Raw genomic sequence first — 13,108 nt, forward strand, 5'->3', positions numbered from 1 at the left:
CAGGGCCGCACTCCTCTCTGGAGGTGCTGGAGAATTGGTGTCCTTACCTCTGTCCAACTTCTAGAGGCTCCCACGCCTCTGAACTTGTGGTCCCTTCCTAATCTCCAAAGCTGGCAGAGTAGTGTCTTCCAGTTTCTGACCCTCACTCTCTTGTTTCCCACTTGAAGAACCCATTACATTGGGTCTTCATGGATAATCCAGGTGGAAAAATCACATCCCAAGGTCTGCTCGAATCCTACGGTATACAAGGTACTCACGGGTATTGAGGATTTGGGTGTGTGGACCTCCTTAGGGGTTCATTACTCTGTCTACTATACCCTACTTCTTTGATTTATTATATTTTGTTAGATTTATTAGATTTTTCTTTTCAAATGGAAAATTCACTAAGACAAAGAGGAGCCCTGCTGTGGGAATCTCTGTGGATCACTTTGATTCTGTGAACATGCTGAAATTCTGCCCATCGATGGGGTGGGGCGGGGTGGAGTGGCAGAGGTGGTTCTTGGATGGAACTAGAACGGCAGGGAGTGTTACTGTATCTCACTTATTTCTACCCAGATGGACACTCGATCAGTTGACCTTTAAGCTATCTCCTGATGAGACAGTTTTCCAGAGAGAACGTATAACTGGGCTGTGTGTGGTGTGGGTGTGGATGTGAGTGAGTCATGTTAGTGAGCCCAAATTCTAACCTCGTGAAAGAGAGTACTAAGCTTTATCTAGTGGACATACTCTGTCTACTCCACACTTGGAAACTTGCAGGAAAAGAGGTACTGGATGCTCCTCAGTGAGACACTTTTGTTTCTTCAATTTTGTATTAGGCAGCCTTTTATCACTATAACAGAATACCTGAGGCAATTAATTTACAAAAGGAAAAGATGGATTTGGCTACAGTTTTAAAGTTTCCATTCCAAGATCAGGCAGACCTAGTACTTTGGGCCCTGGTGGGTGTGCCAGATGGCCATGGCAGAGTATGTGGCAGAGATTAAGGCCCCACCTTCTTCTCCAAGGTCATGTTCCCGATGAGCTCCCAGTAGGTCCCATCTCCTAAGGGTCTCACTGCTTCCCAGTAGTGCCACCACGGGGACAGAGCTTTGACATATGGACCTTTGGGAGACATCTGTTCACACAACCTGTAAGAAATGTCTGTGTGACAAAAAAAGAAAGAAAAAAAAAAGCTATTTTTTTGGCAAGAAATGAAAAAAATCCACTGATCAGTGACCATATGCTCTGAATTTCTGGAATATTTCTCATTTCATATAACAAAGAATTAATTAAATGTATATAGGTAAATAAAATTTAATTTTATATCTTGCTAGGTTATTTTATCCAAATAACTTCACAAATCAGAAAAAGAACTGTTTTTACCCATCTTCACTTTTGGGAAAATGCAGTTGAATATCTATTTTCCTGGTGGTGGTATTCTTTACTCGAATAAATATAGTACTACAAAACATTCCTAGTCTGTAGAGCTAAAGACAAACAAAACTTATTTCTAGAGTCTCTGGGTAAGCAGCAAATTGGTGCCTGGTAATAAATTTACTCAAAAAAGGCAAAAGAAAGAAATGCTAAGAATAATGACATCCAATGTATATTAAACACCTAACACAGGCACTCTGGAAAGTGCTTTCCATACATAGCATTGTTTCCAGCTTCAAGATGAACACGTTGAGTAGTGCAGTCTTCCCTCAGGTACCCAAATCTGCAGATGCTAAATTCCCTTTGACCCAGCAAGGTAGAGTTTGCACATAACCTAGGCACATCCTTCCTTTCTTGTCAGTCAAGGTTGGTTTCCAAACGACCTCTGGGTTACTTAGGCTGCCTAATACGATGTAAATGCTACAGAATAGTTGTTGCTCTGAACTGTTTAGGAAATAGGGACGGGAAAAAGGCTGTGCAGGTCCAATTCTGATGTAATTTTTCCTCAAATATTTTCATTCGGGGTTTGGTTGGAGCCATGGATGTGAATCACCAAGGATGGAAAGACGCCCATGTCTCCTCCTCCCCATTATTGTAGAGTAAGAGGGAGATAAGGCACTTTGAGCAATATTGTCCTGATAATATGTACAGATAGGAGGGGGAGAATTGATATCTGGGTTAATTTGTTGCTTCCTAATACTGCTTCAGCCCAAAGCCTTTCTTCTTCTAAGCATCCTGGGGATTTTGGTTTTGAGGGCAGATGTTGGGGTGAGGATCGGAGCCCTTGGATGGCAGAACTGGCCAGCCGTTATCACTGAATGGGAGCCCAGGAGCCTTGATATCCAGGAGGCAGAGTGCTTGCTTTGACGTCTTTTGTGGTGATGACCTGCCAGTCGCCCACTCTGTCCTTCCCAGAAAGTGTCACCATCCACCCTGCCCCTCACTGAAATCCAGGGGTCATCTGCAATTTCCCTCTTTTCCTTTCTTGTCAGTCAAGGTTGGTTTCCAGTCTGCAAGTACAGCTGGACTCTGGGCTCTTCTGTTTGGTCTGCCATGACCAAACCACTTCAGACTGCCTGCTCACAGATAGCATGTGTTTCTCTCTGCTGTGGAGGCTGGAAGTTCAAGATAAAAGTGCCCGGATTCTGTCCTTACTCCTCACCTGGTGGAAGGGTAAAGAGCTCCCTCAGCCTCTTCTTAATGACACACATTTCCTGGACTAGGGGTCCCCCCTCGTGACCTCATCCCCTGCTAACTGTCCCTATAATGCCGCCACACCGGGGATCGACTTCAAACTACGAACGGGGTGCGCCAACATCTGGGCCACAGTGTCTGTCCATCCCCATTACGGCCTCTCCCTCGGGGGCTCTCAGCCCCTCGCTCTCTTTTCCTTGAAAACCCCAATTTGCTCACTGGCTGCCTGTTTCTTCTCCTGCTGGCCCATAAGCCTAACTCAAAGTCATCTTCGAAACCTGAGTTGGATGGTGCCTTTTCTCCCCTCGTTGACCCCCAGCAACGTCTTCCCAGTTCCCTTAGTAAAGCCGTCCCTCAGCACCGAGCGCGAGGCCCACGCAGCCGGAGCCTGGGCCCTGCTGTAAGCTCACACTGCCTCCTAAGGCACGCCCCGCCTTGGGGCCCACATCTCCTCTCGGGGGTCACCTCCTTCTTCAGATACTCAACCTTTTCTCCTCAAAGGGGCCTCAGGCACGTGGCCCTTCCAATGCTCCACCCCATCCCCATGTTATTCCTTTTATTATTGTGTTGGCAACTTGGTTGACTTTTGTTTATCTTGCCCTTGGTGGGGCTGGACCCCATCTGCCTCAACACTCAGACCCATTTGGTTTTCTCAAATATCTGTTAAATGATGAAGGACATTTGGATGATATTTTAAAGTATTATTATGTTCTTAAGCACATACTGTGCACTACTCTGGTTTGACTGTGTCCCCAGAAAGCATGTGCTGACACCCAATCTCCAGTGCAGCAGCATTGGAAGGCAGGTCTCATGGGAGGCTTTTATGTCATAAGGCTCCACACTGCAAATGAATGAATTAATTGAGGAATTAATTATGAAAGGGCGTGAGGCTGCCCGTGTGATCTCTTGCTCTGTCTAGTGCTCTCTTTGCTCTTCTGTCATGGGATGACATGGCAAGAAGGCCCTCCTACATGCTAGTCCCTTAATCTTGGACTTCCCAACTGTCTCAGAACCCTGAGACAATACATTTCTGTTCTTTATAAACAACTTAGTCTTGGACATTCTGTTAGAGCCACACAAAATGGACTGAGACAGACACACGTTAGAATGTCTTGTCCATAATAACCCTCTGAGCTTGTTCCCAAGCCAGAGGAAGTGGCCCCAGGACACGAGGTTGCCGTGTCCCTGACCTCCAGCTCTAGTCACTCAAATGGCTGGCCACACTGGGCCGACTGGAGTCCCATCCCTGGTGACGTGGGGCTGCGATGGGACGGTGGTGTGGTTGGACTCCTGAGTTCCACTCTGTGGACTGGAGGAGGCTGGTGAGAGAGGCGGAGAAGACCGAGCTGCTGAGCCAAGAGGAAGTGTGACACGAGAGAGAGGAGAGTCAGGGTGACTTTGCAGGCCCTGGCTAGTGTCTTCTGGTGGCCGCTGACGTCCTGCCCTGAGATTCTGGAAAACGCCAGCTTCCTGCCCTCCCAGGGCCACAGGGTGAAGCCGGCACGTGAGCACCCCTCAGTCAGTTGAGGAGTGTGCAGACCAGTTTCCGGTTAGCAGGTGCTTCCACCTCAGTACTGCTGCCTGCCACCTTCGCCCCCGTGGTGGGAGGTGACTGGCTCTTCAGTCAGAGGCCGTGTTGATGACCAGGCTCCAGAAGAAGAAGATGGAGAGCAGGAGCCAGAGTCCACCGTCTTGGTGAAAGGAGAGGGGCTCCCCTGAAGGAACAGCAGCGGGCGTCTCCTCAGGGGACAGAGCACTGGCTGAGATCCGCCTCACAACGGAAGATAAAGCAAGCCAAGACGAGCACTCCCTCAGGTGACCAGGCTGCTCCACACTAGTGACGGATGAAGCTGAGGGCCACAGGGCCGGGCTGACCTCATGAGCCCAGGCACTGTCGAGGGACTGAGGGCCAGTGCTGTGGTGGGAGCTGAATTTTGCCAGTCACACCTGTTCAAAAGTCCTTTGTCAGTAAAGGCGTGGGGTTGAACCATGTGGGCTTCTCAGTCCCCGGGCCACCCGAGTCACCCAAGGTGCGAACAGCTGAAGCCCCGCAGGAGCTATTTATATGTGAAGATTAAGAGGCACTCGCTGCTCGGGACTCGCCTCAGAAGATGCTGTCCCCAGTTGGAGAGTCCTGTGGTGAAGCCCAGGACACAGTGAGCCTCCGTGTCATCTTCATGCTTACAGGAATCTGCACCGCTGCGTGAAGTGTCGTCCCTCCATCAAGCATGTCTGGACAGGGTGGGGAGGGACAGTGGACCCAAGGACAGGGGAGTGTACCTCACTAAGTTTTGTGCATACCCGCAGACTGCCTGCTACTTCCACGACAAGCCCTCTGTGAGCCCGGGGCGAGGCTGCTGTATCAGGCTCACATGGACTTATGACAACTTGTGCAGAAATGTCCCAGGGGAGCCTGGCCCTCAGCACAGCTGAGCATCTGCTCTGGCATCCTGGTCCTGCTGGAATCATGGCCACGAGCTGTGGCTGGGGCGAGTCTCTGCCAAAAGAAAGAGGTTAGAAGGCTTACAGCCGCATTTCCCAAACTCAACTCAACAGGGTGTTAGTATGTGTGGGGAGATAAAAGGATTATGTGGGCAGTGTTTGTGAGATACTGAACTAAACAAGTTAAATTAAAAATGAAAGCATATGCATGCAGGACAGGCATACAAAGTATATAGCAATAAAAACCCTGGTTAATAAACACATTACCCATCCCAGCAGGACTGCCAGCCTGTCCTCTGTGGGTCTGTCCTCCTGTCTCCAGGGTAACCGGTCTTCTGAATTTTGTTTGAGTTTTACTTTTCATAATGATTCTGCTATGTATGTATGTCTCCTGAAAGAGGACAGTTTCAATTTTATATGCTTTTGAATCAGCTTTATCTGAAGAGCATACTGTGGATATTCTCTCTCGAGTTGTTCCACATTCCGTTCCGTATTTCTGGCCTCAGAACTTTAAGGATGAACCAAACTCATTTGCCGTGCTTTTGTTGAATGGGTATTGGTTGCTCAGTGTTTTGCTATCACAGATGATGGACTGTGAACTTTCTTGTGTGTGTCTCTTGGTGCATCTCTGAGGGTCTGTATCTGAGTAGAATTCCCAGGTGTCAAGATAGGCATGTCCTGAACTCTTGGAGAAACCCGCTTGTGTTCCCAGTTGGTGCTTCCAACTTTGTTACTGCAAGAGGTCTCCAGAGTCCATTGCTTCTCATCCCACCAACAGCCAGACATGGATATTTGCCCTTCTTAGGTGAGTCTGAACCTCGTTTCTCTTATTTTTGGTGAGTTCCAGCCTGTCCCACATGCTGGCTGGCATTTGAGCTTCCTCTTCTGCAAATGCTCTCCATGTTCTCAGCCGGTTTCCAGGTGGGTTGCTGATTTTTTCCCTACTGAGTTCTAGGAGTTCTTCATACATTTTTCATTGTGATTCTTAAGTTACTTGTTAGTGAAATTTCTTCTCCCAACAGGTGATTCATATTTTCACTTTCTTAGTGGTATCCTTTTGTTTTAAAGAGAAGTTTTATGGTTTAGTATAGGTGAATTTATTAGTCTTTTATATTATAGTCATGCTGCATGGATCCAATTTAAGAAATATTTCCCTACCAGCGTTTACAAAGATATTACCTTCAATGTTTTAAACTTTTGCTTTTCACTTCTGTGCCCCTAACCTGATCTTGTGAACAGATTTCTTCACCTCAGGACCTCTCTCAGTTATGAATGTGCACCGTGGATCTCCCTGAAAGGAGAAGAATGTGGCATTTTCCTCTCGTATTCAGCCTTGGGTTTCCTTTTTCAGAGAAGGTGGCTTGGAACACACTTTGGGAACCACTGTTCTGTATAGTAGAAAAACGATGAATCTCACTTTCTCTGCACAGTCTTGACTAAGTCTGCCATCTTGAATCATCTGCTAGATCACTTCCTGGTGATTTTTCCTACTTATTTAAAAATAAAGACCTTATTACATAAACTAAAATGTGACACAAAAATCAGTAGGTATGGAGAACATTAGCTCAAGTCAAATCATTGATGTGTAAAAAAGTAATAAAAATTACCAATGGGTGAGCATTCTCGTCTCCTCTCTTCACTCCATGCCACGGGCTGGGGCTGGGAGTCTGTGGGTGGGTCACCACCATCTGAAGGTCGGCAGAGAGGGGGAAATGGCGGCACCATCAAGAGCTGGAGGAGAAGGGCTGCACCCCGGGGTCAGGAGAAAGGGTGGTGCAGGTGGGCTCCTAGCCCTGGGCATCGGCCAGAGGCCTGTGCAGAGTGGAGTGAGGAGTTTACAAAAGAGGCTCCAAGGCTCCAAGGCAAGAAGCGCAAGGGTGGAAGAGAATCTGAGAGGGGCAGCGAGCGGCCTGTAAGAAGCAGCTGGGAGTGACCCATCAGATCTCCCTTCATGCTCTGTAGGAGATTCAGATATGTTCTGGAATAACTTCAATTTCCAGTTGCGGGTTTCTTTTTGTGACAGTCCCCTCAATGCAACACCACAGGAACCCTGCCCAGCTGAGACTCTGGGTTTTATATGTGGATGTACTCAGATCATTTTCTTTGATTGTGATGATAATCCCGGGAGGCAGGGAGGACTCACGTCATTTGTCCCCATTTAATATCTGGGAGTACTGACCTAGAGGAGCAGAAAGGCTGATGGTCACACAGCCTCTCCAGACTAGCGCTTGGGGCACCCGTCACCCTCCACCATGCCACCCGGCCTGCGGGGACACTGCCACGTGGATGCTCCTGAAGGAGCATTTGACCAACGTCAAGCATCTCCAAATAAAGTGGCTGTTCTACTCCTTGGGACTAATGACCACAATCATTTAAGAAATGCTGGTCAAAGATAGTAGAAAGTGCCTGCATCTCAGGTAAGTTGGCAAGTGAGATGATTTGGGAAAGTCAGCATTTCTCCTGTTTAGCTCATACCGTGCCGAGCGTACATTTTAAGTCAGGGGACGTTTACATCAGGAACAACAGTAATTTATTCACAAATGCATAATTTCTGCTCAAACTGTTCTCAATATTCCTAAGAAAACGTTGGCCAAATAGCCATGGAAGAGTCCATGTGAAATCTGTATTAGAAAAGATTAAAAAGTTAGCCAGTCCTAGGAAATAAGCTCCCAACGACTCCATGAAGTAGGACCAGAGTCTTTATTTTCTGAGGAATGTATTTCATATCACGGCCGAGTGGGTCTTATTTTTCCATTTCACAAATACATGTGTACCTTAATACACTGTCTCACGTGGCCAAAGAGGGTCCATCTTAAAACTGGAATGAGCGTAATTTTGTTACTTGGTGTCACAGGGTGGTGATGAGATATTTCAGGATCAGGAAATAATTAAGATGGGTTAAAGTCTCTTCTACGCGCAATAATTAATTTTCACCACTTACAGAGGAAATCATAGCCCCCCATATACGCTTCTTTTTCTGTTTTACTTCTGGCTTTTCTTCTTCCATAAGGTGCTGGGAGTCCACTTCCTGCAGTAGCACCATCTGGCTCAGTGACTCTGTGAGCCCAGCAAGGGTCTGAAGTTCAGCCCTCATTCTTGGTAGTCGCTGTCATGAATTCTATCATTTCTTCCAATGGGTGGTGCAAGTACCAGCACAGGACGTGCAAAGTCAGGTCTGTCTCAACATAGTAGCAGCCAAAGTGATTGTTTGTCTTAATGAGGTACTTGGCATTTAGTAAGTTATTGATTTTTCTTAGCATCTTATGAAAATGCTTTGGAATGTGAAAAAAAGTTTCCAATATACGGCAGTATTGACTAAGGATGAATTCATTCATACATTGGTATTCTGGATGCTTTGGTGTCTCAGGCCCAGTGTATAGTACCTGATTAGTATTGATTGTTTTGTAGCCACCAGTGAATTCTGAAGGCATCATTTTTAGTCAAGGAAGAGGGAATTGTTTGTTGTGACCCTGAAATCACTTTGTAGCAGAGCCAGAGAAAGTTAGGTTGCTCATGTGTCAGAGCAAAAGACCCTGGGTTTAATTCCTTGAACTGGATTTAATTTGTTCCACTGGTTTCAATGTCATTATTATGCTCAGAAGAGGTTCCCTCTTGGACTTCATTTTTCTTACATATTTTTCTCTACCTGTATATTCTTTCTCCTATTTTCTGCTTTGTAAACTCCTACTCACCCTCCAGAACCCAACTCAAAAGTCATCTCTTTTGAGGACTCATTCCAGTTTCCCCTGAGAAGATTCTGTTTTCCTGCTCCTGGGTCCTCTCATTATCTTTTGTTTTACATATGTCTTCGATACAGAGTGATAAATAACCAGCAGTTATGTTTTCATATCTTCACCCATTAAATCACGAACTTCTTTTGGACAGGGCTGTATACTCTTTCTTAATGATTTGTTTGCTCCTAACAATGTCCACTGTGGAAGAAGGTACACAGCTGGCAATGTATAAATACTTGCTGCTGTCACCCATTGGGTGGATCTATTTACAACACTAAAAATCTGAAGCTTCTAGTCCTATAGAATTTAAGTAAGATTACAGTGTCTTGGAATTGGGGTTAAGGGTACTGGTATACTCAGGTCTTCTATGACTCTCCCACTCCATAATTTTTGGAGTGCTTGTTTGGGTCACATTCTGTGCTAAGCACTTTAAATGAAAGATACCAAGAATTTATCACCGCAGATCAAGATCCTTGTTACATTCCGTTTTGTGGCTAAAGAAAGTGAGGTTTAAAAAAACAATTTTCCTAAGATCATACCACTGGTAGGTGGTAAATTGGAAATCTGTCTCACTCCAAAGCCCGTTGCACATAGAAAGTCATACCCAAACCAGAACACTGCAAGTTTGCATGTAAATATTAACCTCTTGACTTTGCAGAGGCTCTTGAGTTTGACAGCTTCCCACTTATTGATTGTTGGCTATATTTGTGGTACTTGGGGGTCTTGTTAAGGAAGCCCAGGCCAGCACCTATGTGATGGAATGCTGACCCTGTGTTTTCTTTTAGCCGTTGCTGGAAGAACCATTCCGGTCTAATTCCTAAGTCTTTGATCATTTGGATTTGAGTTTTGTGAAGGGTAAGAGACAGAAGTCTAAGTTCATTTTTCTACTAATAGCTATCCAGTTTTCTCAGCACCATTTGTTGAAAAGGCTGTCTTTTCTCCGAGATATATTTTTGGCACCTTTGTCAAATATCAGATGGCTACAGGTTTATGGATTTGTCTCTGTGTCTTCTATTCTGTTCCATTGCTTTTCATGTCTATTTTAATGCCAATACCATGCTGTTTTTGTTACTACAGCTCTGTAGTATGATTTCAGATCAGGTTTTGTGATTACCTACTGCTTCACTGTTCTTGCTTAGTATTGCTTTGGCTATTCTGGGTCTCTTCTTCTTCCAAATGAATTTAAGAACTTTCTAATTCTGTGAAGAATGTCATTAGCATTTTGATGGGAATCGCACTGAATTTATATAGTGCTTTTGGTAATATGGCCATTTTGACAATATTAATTCTTCCTATCCAAGATGTCTTTCCATCTTCTGTGGTCTTCTTCAATTTATTTCTTCAGTATTCTATAATTTTCATTGTAGAGGTCTTTGACCTCCTTTGTTAGATTAATTCCCAAGTATTTAATTTTTTTTTAGGCTATTGTAAATGGGATGGTTTTCCTGATTTCTTCCTTGGTTGAATCACTATAGGTGTATAGGAGAGCTATGGATTTATGGGTGTTGATCTTGTATCCTGTTACTTTGCTAAACTCATCTATAAGCTCTAAAAGTCTTTTGGTACCTAATTAAAAGTGTGAAGAGAGAGCCTACAGAATGTGAGAATATCTTGGCCAGTTACTCTTCCAATAGGGGATTAATATCCAAAATATACAAAAAACTTAACACCAAAAACCCAAATAAACCAATCAATAAAGGGACACCTCTCAAAAAAGAAAGAAAAGAAACACAAATGGCCAACAAATATATGAAAAATGTTCAATATCTCTAGCAATCAGGGAAATGCAAATCAAAACTACACTAAGATTTCATCTCACTCCAGTCAGAAGGGCAATGACCAAGAATACAAACAACACTTAAAGGGGATGAGGTTGTGGGGAGAAAGGAACATTCGTACATTCTTGGTGGGCCTACAGACCAGTACAACCACTCTGGAAAGTAGTATGGAGATTCCTCAAAACACTAGGGATGGAACCACCATATGACCCAGCTATCCCAGTCCTGGGTATTTCCCCCAAAGATCTAAAATTGGCATATTACACTGATATAGTCTTATCAGTGTTTAGTTAAATTATGGAATCAATCCAGATGTCTATCAGTACATGAGTGGATTAAGAAATTGTGGTCTGTATATACAATGGAGTTCTATTCAGTCATAAAAAAGAATGAAATTATGGCATTTGCTGGTAAATGGATTGAAATGGAGAATATCATGCTACATGAAATTAGTCAAACTCAGAAACTCAAAGGTTGGGCCTGGTGTTGTGGCTCAGTGGTGGAGCGCTTGCCTGGCATGTGTGAGGCCCTGGGTTCAATTCTCAGCACTGCATATAACTTAATGAATAAAATAAAGGTCCAGCCACCACTAAAGGTTTTTTTAAAAAATTTAAAAAAAAAAAAGAAACTCAAAGGTTGAAGGTTTTCTCTCATATTCGAAAACTAGAGCAAAATAAAGGAGGAGGGAAAGATAGGATATCATAAAGAAGCAATCAAATCAATGTTTATAGCATTTCAAGTCACAATAGCTAAGCTATGGAACCAACGTAGGTGCCCTACAACAGATGAACGGAGAGAGAAAATGTGGTATATATACACAATGGAATATTACTGAGACTAAAGAAGAATAAAATTATGGCATTTGCTGGTAAATGGATGAAACCTAAGAACATCTTGTGAGGTGAAATGAACCAATCCCACAAAACCAAGGCAGAATGTTCTCTCTGATTTATGGACATTAACCCACAGCAATGGAGGGTAGGGAGGGGAAGATTAGCAGTCCATTGGATTAGACAAAGGGGAATGAAGGGAAGGGCAGGGGATGGGAATAGAAAGACAGCAGAATGAATGGGACATCACTTTCCTGTCCTTATATATGAATACAAGACCAGTGTAACTTCACGTCACGTACAACCACAAGAATGGGATCCTAATGAGAATAAGTTACACTCCATGTATTACAATATATCAATACACTCTACTGTCACATGTATCTAAAAAGAATAAATAAAACAAAGAATATATATATATATATATATATATATATATATATATATATATAAATTAACAGATGAGTGAAAGGAAGTCTAGTAGAGGAAGGAGAAAGGGAGAGGGGAGGATGGAGGGAAAGGGGGATCATGAACTGAAATCGATTTTCATGCGAGTAGAGTCGGTTGGGATGAACCCAGCTACTGTGTGTAAGTATAAAGCTCTAATGAAACAAAAGATGAACTTCTTGGAGCCTTTACAGGGCGGTGAGGGAGCAAGTGTGGTGGTTGAGGAAACACTCCAAGGCAGCCCTGTTCACTAAGGCATCAGCAGTAGTTGGTGAACCATGAATCCTGAAGTTCTTCTTCACCTGGAGCAGCTGATGGTTAGAAAGGAAAGCTTTCCCTTTAGGGACAGTTCCCAGGAGGCAGCTGAGAGGAGTCGCAGGAGAAAGAGCCACTCCGGGAGAGCAGAAGATGCTGAGGACCAGCGGCTGGGTGGTGGAGGGAGCCTCGGGCACAGGCAGTAAGGGCTGTGCCATCTGCAGACAGTTTTAAAACAACAAAGTGACCAAATGCTGCCGTGGTGACTCTTGGGGACATCACTGATAAATCACTCCTCCCCAAAGGGGCAGCGGGGTCCTGCCTCCCCCACCTTGGCTCGCCCTGGACCGACTCAGTGTGGCTCTGGGAGTCCCACTCGCTCTCTGCACCGAGGATCCCAGCAGAGCTCCAGAGTTCTCCCTGCTTCTGTCAAGGCTCTGACCAGTGCTGCGGTGATGGCACGACTCCCGGCAGGTCCTGCTGGGGGGAAATGTGACCCCCACTGAGGACACTGCTTTTGATTTCCCGTTGTCACTGTGATATATTCCCACAATCTCAGGGGTTTCAAACAGCACATGTGCTCTTTTATGGTCCTGGCGGGCAGAAGTCTGAAAGGGTCCCAGTGGGCTCACGTCAGGGTACAGCAGGGTCGCATCCTTTTTTTTTTTCTTTTGGTGGTGCTGGGGATTGAACCCAGGGCCTTGTGCATGCCAGGCAAGCACTCTACCAACTGAGCTACATCCCCAGCCCCAGGGTTTGTGTTTTGGAAGTTGCAGGAAAGAACTCTTGCTTTTAGAGGTCACCTGCTCCCCTTGGCTTGTGGCCCCTCTTCCACCTTCGAAACCAGCAGCACAGCGTCTTTCCTTCCCCCCTCGGACTCTGCCCTCACTCTTCTGTGGACCCTAACGATTACACTGGGCCACCCAAAACCACCAGGACGATCTCTCCATCTCAAAATCCTTACCTTAATCCTGTCTGCCATACAAGGCACCGTATTTACCAGCTCTGGGGACAA

The 13,108-nt window shown here is 45.1% G+C and overlaps 1 non-coding gene across 1 annotated transcript; it reads right to left on the reverse strand.

Annotated features, from left to right (window-relative positions):
- Positions 1-12,765: 12,765 nt before the first annotated feature.
- On the reverse strand, positions 12,766-12,838 carry Trnaa-ggc (transfer RNA alanine (anticodon GGC)). Its single transcript has one exon. It is a non-coding gene; the product is annotated as a tRNA-Ala (tRNA).
- Positions 12,839-13,108: the final 270 nt, after the last annotated feature.

This window comes from Sciurus carolinensis, chromosome 10 (assembly GCF_902686445.1).
Source record: "Sciurus carolinensis chromosome 10, mSciCar1.2, whole genome shotgun sequence".
In the NCBI taxonomy this organism is placed as follows: Eukaryota; Metazoa; Chordata; class Mammalia; order Rodentia; family Sciuridae; genus Sciurus; species Sciurus carolinensis.